The 22,206-nt window shown below is 43.2% G+C and overlaps 2 pseudogenes; one reads left to right on the forward strand and one right to left on the reverse strand.

Annotated features, from left to right (window-relative positions):
- The first annotated feature begins 8,196 nt into the window (after positions 1 to 8,196).
- Positions 8,197 to 20,664, forward strand: LOC119812117 (annotated as a pseudogene).
- LOC119813892 lies at positions 13,380 to 13,511 on the reverse strand (annotated as a pseudogene).
- Positions 20,665 to 22,206: the final 1,542 nt, after the last annotated feature.

Below are 22,206 nucleotides of genomic sequence, written 5' to 3' on the forward strand. Positions count from 1 at the left end.
CCACACAGCGTTGTAATTAATATAGTTTCTGTGTGATTATTCGAGTCTGGATGACCGGAACAAAAGAGCAGTCTCTGTGTACATCTTGGAAGCAGTGTGGCCAAGCTGTTCTGGACCCACGTGGCTGAGATCTACTGGGCCTCATACCAGACACACGTGATCCCAAGGATGAAATGATACAATTCAGATCCAGAGACTGAGGCCATTAAAGGCAAGAGTTCAGTTAATAAATACAGAGAAATCAGGATGGTCCAGTATAGTGGGAAAAGAGTAAGACATCGGGATCTTCCCTTTGGGGAGTGCTAAGAGGAGAACTGGCCCATACAGTGAGACTAAGAAACTGTGTCTGCTCCCTAGAAGTTCTTTTCCCAAAGTCAGTCATTTGGATCTGGGTCTCCATTCTTTGGGAGTTTGAGGAAAGTTCCTGCTTGATAAAGCTCTCATTCTTCTTATCTCCAGCAAGAGGAACTTGTGGCACTTCCATTAACATGTGACTGATGCCAATTAACAAGGTCAATGCTAGATTTCTCAAACCCTGATCTCAAGATATACCCCAGTTCGCAGCCCCTTGTCCCTCCTTTAATCCTATATGCAACTATACCATATAAAAGGAGCAATCTTTTCTCAATTAAACACTGCTGTCAGCCACACAGATTTAACCTCAGATCATATCCATCTCTTCCTTCCCGTCCTCCGCTGACTCCACACATCCTCTTTGGCACCTGAACCCACCTGCTGCAGCAGAAGGGATCTTGGGGTTCAGGGTGTCTTGTCAGCTTTCTTTGGCAGGAAAAAGGATGACATTCGGGTATCCTTATTCAGTCACAGTTGCAGGTTGTTAAGAAATCACAGAAAGAGCAGGGAGGTGTGATTGAGCCACCCAAATGTGAGCCCACTTTCCTAACACCCTGCCAGAGATCTCCATCTCCACCCAAAGGCTTCAAGGAACCTAGCTTAGTGTTGGCCCTTGGATGCTGATGTAGGGATTGTGAGCTTGAGACATGCAGAAAAGACACAGCAAATTGCAGGCCAGCCTGGATACACACCCAGACCCTGTCTGCCTCCCTCCTCTCTAAAATACTAAGACAGAACCTCAACCAAACTAAACAGTATCTAAAGTATTCCTCAATTCTTCCCAGTCCCTCCTGTCCCCCACCCCCGTTATCATGCCTAAGCCAGCACCCGTGGTTCAGTCAACACATGCAACAGGGACAGAAGTCACATCTCACACTAAAGTCCCAAAGCACAGTACTCATGTCCCCAGGAAATTTGGACCTCAAGGGGGATATAAAGCAGTCATATTTAAAGGAGTTGTGGGCTGGCCTGGGACACTGACCATCTCACTCCTAAATCTGAGATTATGTTCAATTTTCAGTGGTTCAAAATTCACTTCTTTTAGGCATGTATCTGGGATAAAAAATCCTTTATAAAAAGAGGACATGAGAAACACAATTCCAGGCATGTAAATTCTGTAACCTCCCTACAGCTTTAGGTATGGTTTACAAGTCAGATTCCTCACTGACCAGTGGTGGTCATGCCTTTAATCCCAGCACTCCTTAGGCAGAGGCAAGTGGATCTCTGTGAGTTCAAGGGCAGCCTGGTCCTTAGAACAAGTTTCAGGACAGGCAAGGCTACATAGAGAAACCCTGTCTAGACAAACAGAAGTTGTTCAAGGTTCTGTTATTTAGTCCTGGGCACTAGGACATTTCTATTATTTGAATCAGTGACTCCTATTTCCTGAAACCTATAGGGTTCTAGAACAAGGGGCAGGTAAATAGCTTCTTTGTCACACTTTACACAAAGTGGAGCATAGGGTATGCCAAGGTCATGGGCAAATGTAGTTGCACTCGGATGAGAACGGTAGGCTCCAGTGGAGATGAGCTGCAGTCTGTCCTATGTCATGGCTGTGATAGTGAACAGACTTGTGTAATGGGAATCATTAGCTGAAGACTGTTCTTTGGGGGAAGTGTGTACTTTCCTACTGCAATCAAATGGAAGGCAATGGTGGAGCATTTGCCTTTAATCCCAGCACTAGGGGGCAGAAGCAGTTGGAGCTCTTTGAGTTTGAGGTCAGCCTGGCCTACAGAGAGAGTTCCAGGACAGTCTCCAAAGCTACGCAGAGAAATCCTGTCTCAGATTTAGAGGGGGAAAAAAGGAACCCAGAAAAGGCTAACCTGATGCATATTAATGATGTGTATGATTGTTATGGAGCTGCGTGATAATTAGGCCTTAAATATTAAGCAGCTTATACAAATGACTAATTGGGTATTTTTACACAGTCAACACATATTTTCAGTGTGTCTCTGCTCATTTTATTAATTTTCTAGAATCTATAAACACGCAAGAACATTTTTCTTTGCAACTCCCTACTATTTAATCAAGTTCTCACAAAAGCACTCTTCAAAATGATGGAGCAAAGCACCAACATAGCTGTGTTTAAGGCTCTCTGTTTGTTCTCTTCATTTCAGTCCTAGGAAACCACTTCAAGGAGCTTATCTGGAAAAAAGAATGTGTCTACCAACAAACAGCACTTGGCTCCTGATTTTGTGGGTCTAGAAGCCCTCTTTCTTTCTTTCTTTCTTTCTTTCTTTCTTTCTTTCTTTCTTTCTTTCTTTCTTAAGCTTTCTTAGGCTTTATGTGGATATTTTTGCCTCACGTTGGCACCATTTGTAAGCATGAGACTCTTAATCTCAGGGCTGTGGGTTCAAGCCCCTCACTGGGTACCAATTGTAAGCGGAGACTGCTCTTTCTTTCCTGGCCGCCCAGACCCAAATAATCACACAGAAACTATATTAATTAAAACACTGTCTGGCCAATGTCTCAGGCATATTTCTAACTAACTCTAACATCTTAAATTAACTCATTTCTAATATTTTATATTTTACCATGAGGCTTGTAGTTTACCGGTAAGGTTCTGGCTTCCTTCTCCTTAGGCAGCTACATGGTGTCTCTCCGACTCTGCCTACTCTTGCTCTGTATCTCTATTTGAATTTCCTACCTGGCTCTACTCTGCTAAGCCTTTGGCTGAAACAGTTTTATTCATTAGCCAAATAAGCAACCCATACACAGAAGGACATCCTAATGTGTGATTCCCCGCTGTATTCTGTGAATGCCACTGGTTATTACATCCCTCATCAGATAATAATATCCTTAACTGCTTTTCCTGATAGGGAAATAGCAAGCATGGGCAATGAATAAGTGTCCACAATGATATGAACATATTTCAGTTTCCCAAAGCTAGGGACATGATTAATATCCATGTGCCCCAGAGAAAGGAGGGTCCCTATTTTTTCTCTTTTTCTTTTACCTTCTTTTGTTTTATTTTTTTTAAAAAAGAAAACAAACTATCCTTTTTCGTTTTACATACCAATACCAGTTCCCACTTCCTCCCTTCCTTCCATTCTCTCCACCTTCCTACCCACCCCAACTCCCATCCACTCCTCAGAGATGGTAAGGAACATTGCCTTGGGGAAGGTTCAAGGCCCTCCCTACTATATCTAGGATGAGCAAGGTATCCCTCCAAAGAGAATGCGTCCAAAAGAGCCAGTAAAAGCAGTAGGAATAAATCCTAGTGGCACTGCCAGTGGCCCCTCAGTCTGCCCCAGCCATACAACTGTCACCCACATTCAGATGGTCTAGTTTGGTCCTATTCTGGATCCTTCCCTGTCCTGGTGTTGGTGAGCTCCCATTAGCTCAGGTAAACTGTTTCAGTGGGTGTCCGCATCATGGTCTTGACCTCTTTGTTCATATTCTCACTCCTCCACTCTTCAACTGGACTTTGGGAGCTCAACCCAATGCTCTGCTACAAGACTCTGGGAGTGGTCCCTTTTTAAAGATGACTTCTTTTAAAGCCCACTGTCCTGAGTGGGGTTATTTCTTAATATGTTACCATGTGTTGGTAAGTATCCTGTGGCTGCCAGACAGTTTAAAATGTTAATAGAGTATCTTACAAGGTTTGTTTATTTATTATGTATACAGTGTTCTGCCAGTACAGCCTTGCACACCAAAAGAGGACACACCAGGTCTCACTGTAGATGGTTGTGAGCTACCATGTTGTTGCTGAGATTTGAACTCAGGACCTCTGGAAGAGCAGCCAGTGCTCTTAACCTCTGAGCCATCTCTCCAGCCAATAGAATGTCTTAGGAGTCTAACTTTGTAGGCCTGCAAATAAGAAGACCACCTATGCACTGAGGTAATCTGCTATTCTTTAGAGCCAAGGTCTCTCATTCTATGTGGACAAGGCTATTGTAGCAGGTAGAGACACAAAGACCCCTGGGACGACCAAGGTTCGAACTGAGAGTCTGTATTAAGCCTGAAGAGAAACACTTTTCACAGAACAGCCTTGAATGCATATTACAGGGATGTTTTATTTTTTCTTTTTTGGTTTTTGGTTTGATTTTTTTTTTTCAGGTGGGGCGTTGAGACAGGCTTTCTCTATGTTGCTTTGGGACCTGTCCTGGAACTAGCTCTATAGACCAGGCTGGCCTTGAACTCACAGAGATCTTCCTGCCTCTGCACCCAAGTGCTGGGATTAAAGGTGTGAGCCACCACCACCCAGCTTACAGGAAGTTTTTGAAGACAAAGAACATAGAAAAAACTACATCCTGGTTGGCAGTTGCAGGGGACTGTAAAAGTGCAGTTTGACAAGAGCCGAGAATGTGCAGTCAGCTGGGGGATTTCCACCCTGAGCTTCTAGAACAGGGCAGAGGGCTTTCAGGGCAGGCAGTAGAAAGGGCGGGGAAGTGGAGTGTTCAGTTTTAGTCTAAACCAAGATGGCTCCAGCTGAGACAAGATGGGGAAACTTTTGCCCTGTTACACTGTCATAAGGATTCAGAGACCTGTTTGGGAGACACTGCCTAAAGAGGTACTCTCAGGCTACAAAGATAGTTCAGCGGATAAGAGCACTGGCTGCTCTTCCAGAGGTCCTGAGTTCAATTCCCAGCAACCACACGGTGGCTCAAATGGTGTCTTCTTTTGGCATACATGCAGACAGAACACTATATACATAATAAAAAATTAATCTTTAAAAAAGAGCTGTATTCAAAGTGTCAGAGATAATTCTTTTAAAGGCAGACATGAATTATGGCTTGGGGTATGGTGAAATGCAGAAGGAAGCAACCACTAAGTCAAGGGCAGCACACCACACAGTTTCACTGGGAATAAACTAAAATGGCAGAGGTACGTGGGAGTGTTGAGTGTAGATGAATCTCTCCTGCCTTAGTTGCCCTCAAATCCCGAGACAATCAATACTCCACAGTAGCTTAGAATATTGGCGGTACTGAGCTGTTACATGGAGGAGCTAAGGGACCAAAGGCCATTTCTGAGAAACTTGGAAATACGCCTGTGTCTCCGTCTTGCTTCAGGATTGAGAAGACACACACACACACACACACACACACACACACACACACACACACACACACACATATATATATATATATATATATATATATATATATATATATATTCTGGCTGCACTCAGAGGCCAGGAAAGGGCATTGGATCCTGTGGAATTGGACAGTTGTAAGCTGCCATGGAGGTGTTGGGCCTCAGACCTTGGTCCTCCAGAAACACAGTGCTTCTAATCTCTGAGCCATTTCCCCAACCCCATTAAATGAATAAACACCAGATAGAACTTTGATTGTCCCGGGGTCTCTACATCCCAGAATTGAGGATCTTCTTGAGGTAATATGTCTTTTTGTTTTTAAGATTTATTTATTTATTATGTATACAGTGTTCTGCCTGCATGTATTCCTGCATGCCAGAAGAGGGTGCCAGATATTATGAATGCCAGATATTATGATATGGTTTCCCGGAATAGAACTCAGAAGAGCTGCCAGTGCTCTTAACCTCTGAGTCATCTCTCCAGCCCCTTGGTAATATTTCTAGAGAAACATTTGAGGTGTCCTTCTTTGCCACCTTGCACAGAGCACTCTTGTGAAAGAAGACATACTCTCTGGGACCAGTTGGAGGATTGCATTCAAGAAAGCTAAAAGGCATCTTTCTAAGAGAAAGGTGGGACATGTAGGAAGAGCTAAAAGATGAGCAAAACTAAAACCTCCAAGTCTTCCTGTAGACGGTTCAGTGAGACCCAGGTGCTAATCAATACCAGTTATCACCGTTTAATGCAGACAGCTGCCTGGGCCCAGCAAGGCAGAGAAGAAAGTCAATATTCAAAAGAAAACTGATACTTTTACCTGCCATTTCCGGCCACCAGTTGCCAAAGTGACCTTCAGCAGAGACATCGATGCTCAAGCCTCCACAAGACCCAGGTATGACCTCAAGTCATATTCTAGAGCCATAATGACAAAACAGCATGGTACTGGCACAGAACCCACGCGTGTAGACCAGTGGAATAAAAGAGAGGACCCAGAAATAATCTACACACTTATAGCCACCTAAGTTTTTGATAGATCATAAAAAAAGATATTGAGACATTCAAGAATACAACCTCTTGACCAACTGTTTGTGCTTGGCTGCTCTTCAATGGATTTTATGCTTAGGCAGGCAACTTTTGAGCTGAAATCAGATATCATGTCCCTCTGTAGATCTCAGTGGCCATTCTGACTGGGGTGAGATGGAATCTCAAAGCAGTTTTAATTTTCATTTCCCTGATGAATATGTATCATTACTTTTAAAGGTCTGTATTGATCGCTTGTAGGTCTGAGAGGGATTGACATTTAGCCTCCACATAACTGCTCCTGTAGTAAAGGCTTCACATGCCTGGCTCTAAGTGTCACTCTGGTACAAACTTCCATCAATCAGCCTTTTAATGTCTCATGTGATAAAGATCTGCTGGTGACGAATCCCTTGCTGAATTATTTTGACAGGAAAGAACATCTGTATTTTCTATCCACTGGGTGGAGGGAGGGAGGGAGGGAGGGAGGGAGGGGGGGGGAGAGAGAGAGAGAGAGAGAGAGAGAGAGAGAGAGAGAGAGAGAGAGAGAGAGAGAGAATTGAATTCCGGGTTGACAGTCTTTTCCTTTCAACACTGTAGATTCATGGTCCTTGATTATACAAACAGTCTGGAAAATAAACATTATAAAGAAAACCCTGAATATGGTGGTAGGAAGATGTACTGAAGTGGAAAGTTTGGAACTGTGGAAAAACAGGTTATGAACTACAATGTGTATCATGATGCAGCTGTGTTAACCATGTGCAATAAGTGTACACGCATTAGTAACACACAACATATAAAGATCCGCAAGTATGAAGGGTTGATGATGGTTTGTTTTCCCCTGAGGCCGGGGCTGAGATCCTGATAAAAAAAAAAAAAAAAAAAAAAAAAAAAAAAAAAAAAAAAAAAAAAAAAAAAAAAAAAAAAAAACTCCACTCTCAATCTCCTTCTAGACCAGCGTGAATCTGCGCTCCTGCTCTGGGTTTTCCACAGCAGCGAACTCAGTCGTCAGTCAGAGAGTTCCACCCAGGGCCCAGGAGGAGGGATTAGCTAAAGAGAGAAGAGCAGCTAGAAAGTTAGATTCATCCTAAACCAACAGTGAGGTCAACTTGGCAGCGGGTCAAAGATCTGAAGCTGACTAGGAAAACTCAAAACAGTTCCATTTTCCCCCAAAGCATGGAATCGGAAGTTAAAAGGCTTGTTTCGAACACTTGACTGCCACAACTGCCAAACCCACGCGGGAGCGAGTGCTGCTCCACTGAGCCTCACATGCGGCTGACCAATTCACTACTGGAACGCCACCCAACAAGCAGGATTTGTGCCAGAGGCCGAGTTCTAGAAGGAAAAGATTCCTGCCTGTTTCCAAGTTCTCCTGAGGCGGCCAGGAGAAGCCCAGCAAGAGGACTGAGTCCTTTCCGCAGATCAGAAGCAGTGAGTACCCGGTGCGACCTTCGCAGGGACAGGGTCAGAGGGAAGCAGGAGGCAGAGGGAAGGGCCTGGGAAGATCTTTTCTCCCGTCTTGTGTCCTTCTTATACCATTTGATTAGATTCGATAGATTGATTGGTAGATGCGACCACTGGGCAGGTGACAGAGCGCTGGGAGAAAGGAAAACCAGGGAGGAGTAAGAATGGCAGCTGAGACCAAAAGAGGAACCAAAAACGCTAGGAACAATCCAAAAGTTCAATATGTCTAAAGTTTAGGATGATAAAGTTTAGTTTATTAAAGACATTCTGAGATTCGAGTTTTCCGGTATTTAGTAGACTTCCTATTGGTCTCTTCGTTTCCGCTCCTTCGGCGAGGGGCGGAGCCAACCATTGGAAAGGAAAGGCGGGACCTTAGTGACAGCGTGGCCAATTGGAATTGGCCTGCAATTGTCAGGCCAGTTCGGGGTGCTTAGTGCGCTGCAACTCCAAACCATCACTACTACCACACAGCCACCGTGGTCTAGCCCTCCAAATCCGGGACTTGAGTGGCCTGAGAAGCCCAGAAGCCAAGGTGACATCTGTGTGTCTCTCCTGCCTGAAGGCCCAGGTATTTTATCAGGCTCAGCAGCAAGTTCGGTAAAAAGCGTGAGAGTGATAGGGAGGACTGGGGTGGGTGTGAGCCTGGCCAGGCTATCGCAGGGGAGGGGGGGAGGGCAGAGGAATGAGGGGCGGGGCAGGGTGGAGCAGGACCACTTGCCCAAATGCACTGAGGCACGCTAGGGCACAGGTGCTACACTCCGCAGCAGGTTTCTGTGCTGGCAGAGCCTGTCACTGTTAGCAGGTGTAAGTTAGTGCAAGTGCCTCAGCACCTCCCCCCAAGTTGCAGGTTTTTTTTTAATTATTGTGTTGAAAGATTCTGCAGACGCGACTGAGCCACCCCTGTAAGATACTATCCTTAACTGAGGTGCTAAGAGGCAGAAATGGAACCATTGCTGTCTAACCCAGAGTTTCTCATCTAGAAGCTATTGGGAAAGAGCCAAGGACCCTGTGATTTCATTTTCCTGAATGCCACTTGTTCTACAGCCCTATTTCCTTTCTGTTCTGGTTCCCCCAAGATAGCCAGTACCAGTATAGCTTTATTTTGTGTCGTATAACATTTTTAAAGATTTTAGTTCCTAAAAACCCTGCTGTATGGAGCTGGAGAGATGGCTCAGCAGTGAAGAACACTTTTTGCTTTGGCAGAAGACCAAGGTTCAATTTCCAGCACCTAGAACTCAGGGTCCATAATGCTGGTCCCAAGGATCTGATGCCCTTTTCTGACCTTCACAGGGACCAGATAGGTGGTACAGAGGCATACAAAAAAGCAAAACACTCATATGCACTGAGCCATCTCTTCAACCCCTTGTCTTTAAGTTTTTGATGCAAACACTATCACACACTATCATACACTATGTACACTATCATAAGTATATGCCCTGCTATAAAATAGCTTTTTCAAGTCATTATTACACTTCCCAAATTTATGTGTGTTGGATGCATGAAGACATGGTATAACAGTATTCAATGTTAGCTTAATGGGATATGGAATTGCCTATAAGAAAGGCCTCCAGGCACATACCTAGGGGATTATTTAATCGGTGGGTATATCTGTGATTATGTTGACTGAGAAAATTGAGAAGACTCATTATTCTAAAGGAGGGTGACACCATTTCCAGGCTGTGGTTGCTGGACTTCCCCACTGTCTTCCTGACCGTGGGTGTCTACACTGTGACTCAGCTGTGTAAGTTCCAGCTGCTTTGACTTCCTGGCTCTGGTGATGCCTACTTGGAACCCTGCCTTCCTGAAGTGGCCTTTTTCTGGGCATTTTTATCACCGCAGCAGGGGAGTAACAAGACACAGGGCTTCTCGTTTTCTCTGCAGTATCTCCCTGTGTGCACACCCTTCGTCCCCATATCTCTGTGATGTCTCTTCACACTTCTCCCACTCTGTCGCCTACATTTCTCCTCCTGCCTTTTCTGCAAAGGGCTCTTTCCAGACGGGTGACTTTGTTCCCTCGCTGAAGGGGGAAAGGGGGGCATTGCAAGACTCTCCCTCCTGCCTCCCCCACAGCTATAAACCTAACCTCACCGCCAGTGGTTTGCTCTTCTCCTCTTTTCTTCTTCCAGATTCTGACCCACGATCTTGTCCAGACCTTGACTCTCAGGATCCTGTTGTTTCAGTCACTCAGTCTCCTCCTCCTTCTTTAAGTTCTCAGCTCCCTACTGACTTTCTCTCATCTATGGTAAATATTGTCAAGCCTTTCCCATCTTAAAGAAAAACCAATCTTCAACCTCTCTTCTTCCATCCACATCTGGACCTCTCTTCTTTAGTAAGTTTATCTAATGACTGATTGTCTACATTAGATAACACTATTACTGTGCCTGGCATTCATTCCTCAGCCCATGTGACATTTGCTTACTGAACATCTGTGAGCCAAAGCATAGTGTTCAGCCTTGGTGAATTATTTAATCCTTACACTAAGAGTCATATCAAGGTAAAAGATCCTTGCCCTGTTAGCAAGCACATAGGGTTAGGCATTTTAAGTATCCAGATAAATAAAACAATAGTATGCTGTAAAGAGTTTTTCTCTGTCCCACAAGATAGCCCCCAAATAACAACATGGAGAATTCTTATTAATTATAACTTAAATCAGCCCATTTCTATTAATCTGTGTGCTGCCATGTGGTTCATGACTTTGACTTCTCCCCCTGCATGTCCTGCTTTCTCTGTATCTGGCTGGTGACTCCATCTTTCTTCTTCCCTGAGTCCTCTCTACCCCCAGAGTCCCACCTAACCTCTTCCTGCCATTCAGCTCTTTATTAAACCAATCACAGTTCACATTTTCACACAGTGTAAAGGGATGATCCTCAACAATATGGGATAGAGTTCCCAGCCAAGCCATGTCTGGTGGCGCTCGTCTCTAAGACCTCAGCTTCTGCAGTCTTCAAAGTCTGTGTCATGCATTAAATCAATTTTTGCAGGAGAGGATGGAGACTCTGTACAGCCTTGGTTGTCCTGGAACTCACTGTGTAGACCAGGCTGGGCTTGAACTCAGAGCCCCTCCTGCCTCTGTCTCCCAGGTGCTGGGACTAAAGACGTGCACCACCAGCTCCTGGAAGTTCACTAAATCCTACAATAAGACTTTCCAGTCTCACTTGCAGCACCTGTCAGTAGCTTAGAGACCTGGAAAGTCAGCAGGTGGCCTTGTGCTCCATTCCCTGATGCCATATTCCATTGGTTTCTCCCACCTCTCCGGGTTTTCATGAGCTTCTTGACATTTCCTTCCAGTATATTCTCTATTTATCCCATAATTCTTTGGGAATATGCCCCAAGCTGTAAAATCCCATGTCATGGCATACCCTTCCGTTAGGTGATCTCTACTGCTTCTGTACCTTAATGCTGATGGCTTCACTCTGACAATTCCAGTGAGTGGATGACATTAGCTCCTCCTTGGGAAAATTATTAAACTACAGAGTAATAACCAAATTAGCTCAAACACCTCTTTAATGTGTTTTTCCTCCCATATCCCATATCCCATGTGATGGTAAGTTCTACTTTACTCTCCCCCAAAAACAATTTCTAAAGAGAAAGGATGGTTTTTTTATTACTTGATATTCTACTGCTTTGACAAAATATATTTGGCTTAGATTAAGTATTTTTAGTAAGTAGGTGAATGAATTGTGTCCATGAGAGAATTAATCTTAATAAAGGTAAAACAAGTGTTTGGATTGTTTGACTGTAGGATCAACATGGAAAGAAATCTCTCCTTAGAGATGATAAAGTCTCACCCAGACTTGGTCATCCGTATAAAAGACGTGACTCTCGGGGAAGAAAACCGAAATAAAATGGACTCGAAGAAGAGAAAGCTGGAGAAGACAAGAGTTACAGAGGCTGTCTGTGCTCTGTTAAACTCCGGAGGAGGAGTGATTGAGATACAAATGGCCAACAAGAGTGAGCAGCCTGTGGAGATGGGACTGGATTTGGAACAGTCTTTGAGAGAGCTTATCCAGTCTTCTGATTGGCAGGCTTTCTTTGAGACCCAACAACGAGGGGAACATTTTTACATTTTTGTTAAATCTTGGAGCTGTGGCCCTGAAAATGGTTCTGCTAAACCTCGCATTTGCAGCCAAAACTCTTCCTTGTACCGTAGATTTGGAACTTCAGTGATTGCCATGAGTTCAACAGATGCATTCATATATCTAAAAAGTAAGAAGAGTGTCGGATGTGACCAGAAAGATGAAGACGCTCCCCCTGTTAAAATTCCCAGAGTTATGCATCAGAACAGCCTTGAATCAGATCCTGTTTTTGAAATTTACCAAAGTAAGAAACTCGAATATGGTCAAATCTTGCCTTTTCCTGAATCTATACAAGTAGAGTTTAAACAATTCGCTACAAAAAGTGTCCAAGACTACATTAAAAATATAATTCCAGAGTATGTCTCTGCATTTGCAAACACCTGCGGAGGCTACCTTTTCATTGGAGTGGAGGACAAGAGCAGGAAGGTCCTGGGATGCCCAAAAGACAATGTTTCCCGTGACTCTTTGGAAAGAGTGGCAAATGAAGCAATATCTAAGTTGCCAGTTTTCCATTTTTGTTCATGTGAACAAGAAGTGTCTCACGAGACCAGAGTCATAGACGTGTTTCGCGAGGGGAATTTGCATGGTTATCTCTGTATGATCAAAGTGGAGGCTTTCTGCTGTGCAGTGTTCTCAGAAGCTCCCACTTCATGGATGGCAGACAAGGAGAACGATGTCATCTACAGACTGACTACTAAGGAATGGGTAGGCATGCTGATGGCTGCTGATCCAGGTAAGAAGGGAGAATTCTTCCTTCTCTGTTTTTTCTGACTCTTGAGTTCCTCTATATTGTTCACACTCTGAAAATCTGAGTTCATTATATCTACTGAAGTTGGGGTCCGTATGCTTTTTTGGATACAAGAAATTTAGTGTTGGAGAGATGGCTCAGAGGTTAAGAGCACTGGCTGCTCTTTCAGAGGGCCTTTGTTCAATTCCCAGCAACCACATGATGGCTTACAATCATCTATAATGAGACCTGGTGCCCCTCTTCTGGCCTGCATGCATACATGTAGGCAGAACACTATATATAGTAAATAAGTAAATCTTTTTTCTTTTTGTTTGTGTGTGTGTGTGTGTGTGTGTGTGTGTGTTTGTTTTGAGACAGTTTCTTTGTGTAATAGTCCTGGCTATCCTTGAGTTCACGTTGTAAACCAGGCTGTCCTTGAACTCACTGAGATCCACCTGCTTCTGCCTCCCAAGTGCTGGGATTAAAGATGTGTGTCACCACGACCCGGCTGAATATGGATTTCTTTTTTTGGCACACACATGCATATGCCACACTTCACACATGGAGGTCAGAGACCAACATGAGTCACTTCTCCTTCCACCAAGTGCGAGCCAGATCAAACTCAGGTCATCAGGCCTGGAGGCAGGCACCTGTTTAGTTAGGGTTTCCATTGTTGTGAAGAGACACCATGACCACAGCAACTCTTTTTTTTATTAGGGGAGAGCACGAGTATGGTCCCCACTACCACAAATTATGCAGTTGAGTGTCCCATATTTGAAGAAATCTCAGGAGTCAGCACATCCAGAGTGCAATAGATAAGCCTTGGACTGACCATGGCAGCTCTTATAAAGGAAAACATTTAATTGTGGTGGCTGGCTTACAGTTTCAGAGGCTCAGTCCGTTATCATCATGGTGGGACATAGCAACATGCAGGCAGATATTGTGCTGGAGAAATAACTGAGAGTCCTGCATCTTGCAGGCAACAGGAAATGATCTGAGAGACTGGGCAGTATCTTGAGCATATATGAGACCTCAAAGCCTGCCTCCACAGTGACTCACTTCCCCCATCAAGATTACACCTACTCCAACAAGGCCACCTTCCCAGAAGTGCCACTCCCTTTGGGGATCATTTTCTTTAAACCACCACAGCACCTTTACCCACTGAGCCAACTCACCAGCACCATGAAGAAGAGAGTTCGTATTTGTGCGCATGTTATTTAAACTCCTCACACTGCGATTTGCTGGAACCTCATATAACAATGGTCACCTGGTGCCAAAGTTTAGCATGTTACCAACTCTGGGAGTCAGGAACCCGCACCAGATGTGGTGTATTTTGGCTGGATCTAAATGCTCTTTTTTGCTAAGTCTTCTTTGGCTAACCAGTCTTTTGTGCTTCTATATGAATTTCAGAATTTTTTTCTTAGTTCTGTGAAAAGCGTTATTGGAATTTGATAGGGTTTGTATTGACCTGGTAGACTGAGTTTAGTGATCGCCCTTTCCATAGGAGGCTTTTTCTTCCGGTTTCTGCCTCAGTGTTTAAAAGTTTTCATTGTAGAGGCCTCTTGCCTCCTTTGTTAGGTATGTTCTTAGGGATTTGTCTGATGTAGTCATTAAGGAGATTTTCCAGATCTGTTTCTCGGCAAGTTCTTTATTGGTATACAGAAAAGCTGCTGGGTTTTTCTGTGGGTTTTAATATCCTGCTACCTTGCCGAAAGTTGTCAAATATAAGAGCTCACTGGTAGAGTCTTTAAGGTCTTTATGTTTAAGGTCAGATCATCTGCAAATGGGCACGACTGACTTCTTTTCTATTTGTACGCTTGCCTTGAATGAGAGTGAGCCCTCGACTTTGGAGGCAGAATTTTAGCTTTTCTCACCTGGTATAATGTTAGGCTTAGGTTTGTCCTATGCAGCCTGTATCGTGTTGATGTCTCTTCTTTCTGTCCCTGGTTTCTTCAGAGTTTTTAGCATGGAAGGATGTAAAATTTTGACACCGGCATTTTCTGCATCTAATGAGATGATCTGTGATTTTTGTTCCTGATTCTACTTTTGTGACCCATTGCATTTATTAATTTGCCTTTGTTAAGACACCCTTGCCTCTGTGGAATGAAACCAACTTGATCTTTTCAGTGTTAGGTTTGGTTTGCAGGTTTGTGTCTCTCATGGAAATTGAGTGGCTGATTTTTTTGGTTTGTCTTTTTAAGGTTGTGCTTAACAACCTTAAAACAATACAGCTTTATGGGGTGAATTAATAGTGTCTCTTCCCTTGTATCTCACAGACTAGTTTGAGGAACATTGTTATTAATTCATTGATGATGATCTATTAGAAGTCAACAATGAATCCATCCAGTTCTGGGCTTTTCTTTGCTAGGATTCTCTTCATCTTCCTTTTGGGTAGGCACAGATGGGACTGTGCTTCTGCCTCAGCTCTCTGCAAAGAGACAGCACAGTCTTCCTGGAAATGTGAGAGACTGCATTGAAATGAAAGGGATTTAGCTTCATTTTGGCGGCTGCCGCTTCTGTGATCTTGACTCAGTTTGGGGAGGTGATGTGTGTCCAGGTATCTCTCCTTTGATCCAAACCCTATCTTCTTCACCTCTTTAGAATACAGGTTTTCAAAGTATTCCCTAATGATCCTCTGGATTTCATTGATATTTATGGTAATGTTCTCTTCTCTTTCTTTAATTAGTTTAGCTAAGAGTTTATTAATCTTCTCTATTTTTAAAAGGTCTGTTTTACTCATTCTTTTGATCATTTATTTTCATTAATTTTTACCCTGGTAATTATGATTTCTTTCTATCTACTAATTTTGTCTTGTATTGTTCTTGTTAGTTGGATTGTTTCTCTAAGTCGAAATTCCATGATGTTTCTTACTTGAAGTGGCTCTGGTTTTCCATGTAATTGCTCATAGCTATAATCCACTATTAGATGTGCCTCTGATACGTTCCAAATGTTTCTGTAACTGCTGATTTCATTTTTATTTGGTTTTGTGAATGTTTTAATTTCCTGATTTCATCAATGACATGCTGGCCTTTCATTGTTTAATCTACATATGTTTATAAAGCTGTGTAGTTTCTCTTGCTATTTGTTTCTAGATTAATTTTGGTCTAATGAGAAACAAGAGATTAGTTTGTTTGTTTTTGTTTTTCAAGACAGGGTTTCTCTGTGTAACAGCCCTGGCTGTCCTGGAATCTGCTTTGTAGACAAGGCTGGCCTCAAACTCACAAAGATCTGCCTGCCTCTGCCTCCCAGCTAGTGTTTTTGACCTCTGAGCCGTCTCTCGAGTCCCAAGCTTGCCTTTCTGAGTTCAGCCTCCTACTTCCTGAACTTTTTGGCACCTCAGTGCTCAGGCCTTCCTTGCCCCATGCCTACCTTCCACAGCTGTCTCCTACCCCGGAACTGTGGCAGGCCGACACCAGGATCCCTTATCTGAGATTGTTTCTTGCTATCAGGACCCCAGGGTAGCTCGGTACTAACCAGTGGGTTCTCTACCCAACTGGCACCCAGTGAAGTGACAAAGTGGGCCTCCTGTCCACTGTTTACCCATGATGTCAGAGGAGTCACTGCCTCCCCAGAACCTTCAACTGCACTTGAAGCTTTTGGGGATTCTGATTTTGTCATGTGGTTGGGACTAGCAGTCTCTTCACCAGGGTTGTTTATATAACCTTCTGGATCAAGCTTCAGCTTCCCTTCTGTGTGGTTCTGGTCTTCTTCCAATTCTTCCCCTTTGGAATAGAGCCTGTGCTTTGTTATTCTGACGGGTTTTATTCACTATGTCACACAGAGGCAGCTTCCAATCAGTCATCTTCCCTCGGTAACCTGTGTGAAGATTTTGAGTGTCAGCTGAGTCTCTCAGACAGCCCTCCACGCTGCAGGCCAGTGTATTCTAAGAAAGGACTGGAGCATAAAGTCCATCTGCAAAAGCATTTATTTCCAGGTATGAACAGCTAGTTTTTCCAACAAGAGAAAGAGACCATTTAACACCTTTGCTAAAAAAGAAATCAAAGAGAATGCCTTGTGCAGCCCCAAGTTAATGATGTAACAACCCTACAAACCTCTTGGGAATGAGGGGCAAGTACCATGAAGTCATTGAGCATGGTACTAGCAAAATCTGATAGCTAAATATGCAGAGATCAAGGTCCCCACCAGGAATTTAAACAGCATTTCCAGGGCTTGAGCATATGCATTTGAGTCAGCTTCTAAAGGGTTCAGAGCTCACTGAACCAGTGCAGCCATAGCAGAAGTCTTATACTGGAAGCAGAATGGTATAGTTGGCCTTTGTCCTCAGCTTTTCTTTTTTAAAATATTTATTTATTATGTATACAGTGTTCTTCCAGAAGAGGGCACCAGATCTCATTATAGAGCCACAATGTAGCTGCTGGGAATTGAACTCAGGAAGAGCAGCCAGTGCTCTTAATCTCTAAGCCATCTCTCCTGGCCCCTGTAGTAAGCTTTTAAGGGACAGAGGAACTAACACAAGCGTTCACATGGCAGAATAGGAGGGCACAGGGGAATCATGAGTAATTTTTCCTGAAGGAGGGTTGTGAGAACGAGTCACTAGGGTCTGGGCGTGGTACAAAAATAATAATTTTAGATGACAGATAATGTCAGCCTATAGCTATGTTTCATCTAGGAATTCCTACTTAGAGAAGATCCAGGTTTCTGAAGGGAGGAAATGGCCTCTTCAACTTCACCCTCTGACTATTTGTGAGATCTGTTAACCGAGTGCAATATAGAGACATCCTGTGGATATATAAACATGTATGAAGGCCCAGATACTTTATGTGTTAGGATGGCCTTAGGTCCATTTTCAAAGTTAATTTACCTGAACTCTTTTTTAGTTCTCATCTTATCATAAATGTTTTTAAATTTTCCACAAAGAAATCTGATATAAGAATAACCGCACAGATTTTTTGCACTTCCTTAGGCTCAAGAAGTGAGAATTTGCCTGGCACAGACTTTTCTGTAAGAAAATTGGAGGACCACATCATTCCATCAGCTTGGTGGAATATGAGTTGAAGGGGATGTATACAGACGGAATTTCCCTTAAGTTGTACTACACATAAGAACTTAGTTCCCTTCTTGTTGGAAAATATTTTATAACTTTAATTTTCATTGAATACAGCTTTTTAAAAAAATATTTATTTATTTAATTAATTATTTATTATGTATACAATATTCTGTCTGAGTGTATGCCTGCAGGCCAGAAGAGGGCAGCAGACCTCATTACAGATGGTTGTGAACCACCATGTGGTTTCTGGGAATTGAACTCAGGACCTTTGGAAAAGCAGTCAACGCTCTTAACCGCTGAGCCATCTCTCCAGCCCTGAAAACAACTTTTTTTTAACAATATATTCTGATTACAGTTTACCCACTGCCAGCTCCTCCCAGTTTGTCAATACCTCCCAATCCTCAAATCCACATTCCTTTTCCTCTCCCTCGCATTGTAAACAAATAGGCAACTGAAACAAACAAAGCAGAATAGGGCAAAACAAACAGAAAATAAGAACAAGAAACACACAGAGAGACAAACAGACACACACACACGTGCACATGCGCACATGCCACATGCTCACACATACCATAAGAACACAAAATTGAAAACCATAATAAATAAACAAAATAACTATAAAGTAAGAAATATATCCAGACAAACTATATACAAAAAAATCCAGAAATACTATTGAATTTTTTTGTGTTCATCATCTACTTAATTCTTCATTTTAAACATAATATGTGAGTTGTACAAAACTATACAAACACTTATTTGAAATCTTGTTTATTCTTCCCATATCCAGTGCTACCAGGACCTTTGAAATATACTCCTGAATCCCTCTGGAAGGAGCTGTGCTCACAGAATAAGGGACTGGAGGACTTATTAAGCCAGCAAATGCCCTCTGGCGCCTGTGGTCTGCTGATCCTCTCTAGAAGCTGGGCTGTGGACCTGAACTTGGAAGAGAGGCAGGGAGTCATCTGTGATGCCCTGCTGATTGCAGAGGATAGCCGTCCCACCCTCTACACCATCCTTGGGCAGCAGGATGAGGGGGCACAGGACTACTGTGCCCACACTGCCTTCGCTCTCAAGCAGAAGCTAGTGAACACTGGTGGCTACACTGGGAGGGTGTGCGTCATGACCAAGGTTCTCTGCCTGGAATCCAAGAGCAGTATAGAGACCAGTGTGGGGTCACCCTCTCCTATAGATTACCCATGCTCCTACAACCTTGCAAACACCCAGGAAATGGAAGCCTTGCTGCAGGCGCTTGTAATTGTCTTGCTCAACTTCAGATCTTTCTTGAGTGACGAGCTTGGCTGTGAAATTTTGAATCTTCTCACAGCCCAACAGTATGAGATATTCTCAAAAAATCTCCGTAAAAACAAGGAACTGTTTGTGCACGGCTTACCAGGGTCGGGCAAGACAGTGATGGCCATCAAGATCATGGAAAAGATCAGAAACACATTTCACTGTGACACAGACAGAATTCTCTACATCTGTGAAAATCAGCGCCTGAGGGACTTTATCAGGTAAGTGTTGGATCTTACATCTGTGTGTTTTCAGTCTGGTCTTGAATATTTCTCTTAAATGACCCTGATTCTTGGGAATTAGACAGTACAAAGACCTGTGACAGCAGTGATGTGTCACGGGGCATTGATGCAGTTAGAGAAACACCTAATGTCCTTTTCACTGTTACAGGGCAAAAAATATTTGCCAGGCAGTGACCCGGAAAACTTTCATGAAAATTGAGTTTGACACAGACATGATCCAACACATCATTGTTGATGAAGCCCAGAATTTCCGCACTGAAGATGGGGACTGGTATGAGAAGGCAAAGCTCATCACTCAGAGAAAGAAAGATTGTCCCGGAATTCTCTGGATCTTTCTGGACTATTTTCAGACCAGCCACACACAACCGACTGGCCTCCCATGTTTCTCACGCCAGTATCCAAAGGAAGAGCTCACAAGAGTAGTACGCAATGCAGATAAATAGTTGAGTTCTTACAAGAGAAGTTACAGGAAATCAAAAATAACCCTCCATTCAGGATCCCTCCCGAATCCCTGGAGATACTCAATGAATTTACTTGGGCTCACAGTGTATCAGGCAGCTTTGTGCAATTGAGATACTTGAGCTTGATAGATATGGTGAACTATGTAGCAAACAAGTGCAACTCTTTCTTGAGGGATGGCTACTCTCCCCACGATATCGCTGTGCTTTTCAGCACGGGAGAGGAAACAAATAAATTTAAAAATCTGTTCCAGAGCGAAATGAGGAAGAGGAGAGTGTCTCAGATGGAGGATGTATTTTTCTATCCTCTTGACATGTTTGACAGCATCCGTCGATTCTCAGGCCTGGAAAGAAGCATTGTGTTTGGCATTAACCCCCATTCTGTTGAACGGGGCATTTCCTGCAACCTATTGCTCTGCTTGGCTTCCAGAGCAAGGAAACATCTGTATATTCTGAGGTGTCCTAATCATTCTAACTCTATTGGGATGTACCTCAGTAGCTTGAATTGGATTCTAGAGAGAAGGCTGAGGTGGTGAGGTAGCTGACCCCTTAACCAGCAACAACACACTGTAAAGTGAGCTTTGCACTTTGTTTGGGCAGCATAACAGAAGTGACCCTACCCTGAAGGCCTGAATATGGGAGATCTAGCCCTACTGTAGGAGAACCCGAATAGAGTAATCCCTTACTAGCTCAGAACTGAGTATAGTAAATGGATTCTTTACTTAGGGGTAGATTCACAGATCATAGTACTCTGCAAGAACGGGCAACAGGAACCAAATCCAGCAGCCAAGAGAGGGAGTAAGAACCCACAAGTTTCTAGTACTAAAGGCCAGGTCCAGCCTTTCAAAGGCCATTGGCCAAAAGAGGTTCCCCAGCACATCCCCCTTTTGTCTAAATAAGAAAGTTCAAAACCAATACAAAACTATATGCAATAAGAACAGCTATCAGGTATAAAAATTAGAATTACAACCAGCATAAACAACATTAAGCAAGAAACATATGCTAAATGTTTAAATAATTATTCTATCCTAAGGAATCTAAGTCTTGTATTAGAAAATGGCTTGGCTAAGTCATGAGAGGAAAGTAAGTACAACTACCTAGTCTTCAATCCCATCAAAGACCTGAGATAATGTCACTTGAGAAGACAGGAAGTTCAATCAAGCAAGTTCCAAAGGTTCAACAATTGACAGAGACAACTGGCTACCTGGACAATCACCCAAAGTCTCATTTGTAACTTTGGAGCAACCAAAGTTTCTTCTTTAGGCATCTAAATATCTGAGGTCTCTTGACTTTTTGAAGATGAGTATTTTTTCCTTCTCAAGATGTTTCTTCTTTTCAAATCGAAACTTTATTAATTTTGATGGTATCCATAGCTTTTCTTCTCCTGTGAAAACAAGAGCAAAACCCCTTCCCCAACATAGCACATCTCCTGGTTTCCATTCTGAGGTCAACACATCCTTGAAATACACTGGCTGAATTCACAAGTTTTTTTTCCATTATCCAATGTCTCTCTGCCACTGTTCTTCCTTTCTCATTAGCATTAAAAAAATTCAAGGTTAATAAAGCATTATGCAATCATTTCTGGGGGTATTTTCCATCCCTTTCTGTTTGTTTACCATATCCTTTTTTATTTGATCTTTCTATAACTGCCTGACCTGTAGGGTTGTTTGGTATACCTGTAATATGCTTTATAGTATAATAAGCAAAAAACTATTTCATTTTCTTAGAAACATACTGTACAATTATCTGTCTTTATTTGTGCATGTATACCTATGATGGCCATAACTTCTAATAAATGTGTGATTACTGAATCAGCCTGTTCTAATCTCAAAGCAGTTGCCTATTGAAAACCTGAATAAGTGTCAATGGTGTGGTATAAATATTTTAATTTTGCAAATTTTGTAAAGTGGAACACATCCGTCTTCAAGATTTCATTCCTTGGCGTACCCTTTGGGTTAGTCCCTGAAGGTAGCAGTGTGTGGTTATAGAAAAAGCAAGTAGGCCATCTCTTTGTAATCTCCTTAGCTTGTTGCCATGAAAGAGAAAATCATTTCTTTTTTTTTTTTTCAAGTTTTTTTTTATTTTTTATATTTAAAAATTTCCATCTCCTTCCCTCCTCCTCCCCCCCTCCCTCCCCTCCTCCTCCCCCTTCCCTCCCCTCCTTTTCCCCCTTCCCTCCCCTCCCCTCCACGCATACCTCCCATCCCTCCCTCTCAAGGCCAAGGAGCCATCAGGGTTCCCCACTCTATGCTAAGACCAAGGTCCTCCCAACTCCCCCCAGGTCCAGGAAGGTGATCGACCAAGCTGAGAAGGCTCCCACAGAGCCCGTCCATGCAGAAGAATCAGAGCCCAGAGCCATTGTCCTTTGCTTCTCAGTCAGCCCCCGCTGTTGGCCACATTCAGAGAGACGGGTTTGGTCGCATGATCCATCAGTCCCATTCCAACTGGAGTTGGTGATCTCCCATTAGTTCTGTCCCACCGTCTCCATGAGTGAACGCACCCCTCTCGTTCCTGACTTTCTCCCTCATGTTCTCGCTCCTTCTG

This window comes from Arvicola amphibius, chromosome 4 (assembly GCF_903992535.2).
Source record: "Arvicola amphibius chromosome 4, mArvAmp1.2, whole genome shotgun sequence".
In the NCBI taxonomy this organism is placed as follows: Eukaryota; Metazoa; Chordata; class Mammalia; order Rodentia; family Cricetidae; genus Arvicola; species Arvicola amphibius.